Source organism: Trichechus manatus, unplaced genomic scaffold (assembly GCF_000243295.1).
Source record: "Trichechus manatus latirostris isolate Lorelei unplaced genomic scaffold, TriManLat1.0 scaffold00007, whole genome shotgun sequence".
Lineage (NCBI taxonomy): Eukaryota > Metazoa > Chordata > Mammalia > Sirenia > Trichechidae > Trichechus > Trichechus manatus.
This window is the reverse complement of record NW_004443943.1, coordinates 19,530,184-19,533,694: the sequence shown is the minus strand read 5'-3', so window position 1 is coordinate 19,533,694 and position 3,511 is coordinate 19,530,184. Positions and strand designations below refer to the sequence as shown.

Here is a 3,511-nt window from a genome sequence, read left to right as displayed (position 1 = left end):
AATAAAACTAAACTGTTGTAGCTATTTAATTCAAAATCTCTTGGAGTTTCAATATTTTTTCTCTGCTGGATACTAAAACCAATAAAGCTACATGAGATTTTAATTATATTCTGAATTAAACAAGACTCTCTCAAAAAAAATTGGCGCCATTTATTTTAGTCATAGCTATTGTGCAAGTGTCCAAACTTTGTGAAGAGAGAAGGTGGCTCGCACCTGTAATTTATATCTAGTAGGAAATTAGGTAAATTTTTTGCAACTTATTCTCAGTAATTAAATATACGTAGAAATAAAATTTCAAATTTAAATTTAGCTTGAAAACATCAGTGGATTATATTATAACAAGTTGGTTCTATTTATACTTACACTAAAACTTTTACTACCTTCGACTGTTGGATGACTAAATCATTAAATCACATGTCAAATCATTTTATTATATTTTATTTAAAATGTGACAAAATCTAATTAATTAGTGTTTTTATGCTTTACTAACTTACTGAATTGCTAACATGATCAACTAGAAATGCCTTCTCTGTGTCATGAATGGAATCAGAGTCCTGGAACGTGGGCGATAGTCACCATGACATTGCTTCATTGATGTTCTTTCCACATTTCACATGCCACAGTGTACATTACATCGCACTGTAATGTGGGTGAATTTCACTGACCGTGGAGCTTTAGGTGGAGCTTATGAAACTTAATTTTAAAATGGGCAAAGGACTTAAACAGACATTTCTCCAAAGAAAATATACGAATGGACAGTAAGCCCATAGAAGGTGCTCAACATTGTTAAAACCCTTTGCCGTTGAGTCAATTCCAACTCATAGCGACCCTACAGGACAGAGTAGAACTGCCCCATAGGGTTTCCAAGGAGCAGCTGGTGGATTCGAACTGCCAACCTTTTGGTTAGCAGCTGAACGCTTAAGCACTGTGCCACCGGGGTTCCTCAACATCATTAGTCATTTAAAAAAAAACGCTTGCCATTGAGTCCATTCCAACTCATGGTGAGCCGCTGTGTTACAGAGTAGAGCTGCTCCATAGGGTTTTCTTGGAGGTAATCTTTATGGAAGCAGATCACCAAGCTGTCGCTGGGTGAGTTTGAACTTCTAAGCTTTAGATTAGTAGTCCACCCAGGGACCTCATTACTCATTAGGGAAATGCATATCAAAAACATAATGAGAGTGCTCTCTTTGGCAGCACATATACTAAAATTGGAACGATACAGAGAAGATTAGCATGGTCCCTGCGCAAGGATGGCACGCAAATTCGTGAAGAGTTCCATATTTTTGTGTTGACATGTCGTGGGGTTGGCAACCAATGTCACAAAACAGTATGTGTATTAATTGTTTAATGAGAGGCTAGTTTGCTCTGTAAACCTTCATCTAAAGTGCAATAAGTAGAAAAATTAAAACACAATGAGATACCACTTCACATCCGTGAGGATGACGATAATTTAAAAAAAGGAAAATAACAAGTGTTGGTGAGGATGTGGAAAATTTGGAACTCTCATACACTACTGGTGGGAAAGTAAAATGATGCAGCCACTTTGGAAAATAGTCTCAAAAGGTCAGACAGAATTACCGTTACACAAACAACAACAACAGTTGCCATCAAGTCGATTCCAACTCCTGGTGAGCCCATGTGTGTCAGAGTAGAGCTGTACTCCATAGGGTTTTCAATGGCTGATTTTTTCAGAAGTAGATCACCAGGCCTTTCTTTCAAGGTGCCTCTGGTGGACTTGAACCTCAACCTTTCTGTTAGCTGTATAGTATGTTAACCATTTGTACCATCCATGGTCTCCACCCTTGGTATATACCCAATAAAAATAAAAACATAAGTCCACACAAAAACTTGTATACCGGCGCTCATAGCTGTATTATTCATAATAGGCAAAAAGTGGAAACAACCCAAATGTCCATCAACTGATGAATGGATGAAGAAAACGTAGTGTAGTCATACAATTGAATATCATTTAGCCTTAAAAGGAAATGAAGTACTGATACATGCTACAACATGGATGAACCTTGAAAACATTTTACTAAGTGAAAGAAGTCAGGCACAAAAGACCACATATTGTATGAGTCCATTTATATGAAATATCCAGAACAGGCAAATCTATAGAGACAGAACGTAGATTACTACTGGTTTCCTAAGTCTGGAGGACTTGGGGGGAAATAGAGGGTGACTGCTAATGAGTGCAAGACTTCTTTTTGTTGTGATGATATGTTCTAAAATTGATTGTGGTGCTGGTTGCAAAACTTTGTGACTCTCCTATAAACTGTTGAATTGTGCACTTTAAATGACTGAGCTATATGGTATGTGAATTATATCTCAACAAAGCTGTTTTATATATATATATATATGTTTAAATGTGATGAAGGATGTCATATGAAAGCCAGTAATGCATCCCAGAATAACTTTATTAAGGATTGCAATATCAAAAGTGATATTTTGACATGTAGTCCAAATCTGTTGATATGCAGCCAAATTCCTTGGCAACAACCCTTGAGGAGGTACCAAAGTGATGAATCAGGACTCATGCTGTCTGAACCATAGGCCCTTTCCTATTCGGCACACCAACCTGCTTCCCTGGATATTGTGCCCCTTCATTTGCATTCTTCGGTCACCAGCCAGGTGCCCTTCTAATCACCACCCAGAAAGGAAAGAAGAGGGATTTTATTGCCCAAGGAAACAAATGTCTGAAGGAAAAATTTAAAGCCAGTTCAGATATGATCTTGATTTTTTTAATTTTCATGAAGTCACTTGTGGATCCTGTGGACACAAAATTCATCCCTCCTTATTCTAAGGGAAATGCTGAAGATTCTATTCTGAGAAAAGGAAAAAACAACAGCTGTCACCATGCCAGGACCACAAAGGTCACAGAATCTATGTTCAGCAGAGCTGCTTAGGTCATAGAGAGAGCTTCAGCTCAGAGAGAAAGGTAGAGGGGAAACATGGGGATCCTAAGTATGGGGATCAATGACAGCTGGGGATGATCACCTCCTAGAAAAATGGAAACTTCAGGATAAAGTCTATGAATTAACCTACAGGAACTCATCCTCCTGCTGGGCAATGCCCTCATCTCAGTTAAAACTTAATCTGTCTTCTCTTGAACAAATTTTCCCACACCTGTGAAATAGACCTGAAATAACTCAGTTAGTTAAGATTGACTTGTCGAAGAATTCTGGAACTAGTAAGAGAGGTGGAAAATACTGATTATGCCAAAGTTTGACCTAAAAGGGAAATGCCTGGTTGAAGTCATAAGTCCCACAAGAAACTGATAACATTTGTTGCTAAGAGAAGGGAACCAGTTGGTGGTTTGGAGATGGGAGTGGGAGGAAAAACCAGGTGGGAAGTCACATTTTGCTGTACTTTTTGAATATTGAACCCAGTCACTAAAACAGTATCTGGCATGCTGTTGGTGCTTAATAGATATTTTTGAAGAGGTGAACGAATGGAGTCAAACAAACATGTGTTCTAGTTCCACCATTTTTACTGTGAGCTTTGATTAGTT

General features: G+C 38.1%; 1 non-coding gene across 1 annotated transcript; it reads left to right on the top strand.

The window, feature by feature from the left end:
* Positions 1-1,178: 1,178 nt before the first annotated feature.
* LOC111822451 (U6 spliceosomal RNA) lies at positions 1,179-1,285 on the top strand. The gene has a single exon (XR_002825710.1). It is a non-coding gene; the product is annotated as a U6 spliceosomal RNA (small nuclear RNA).
* Positions 1,286-3,511: the final 2,226 nt, after the last annotated feature.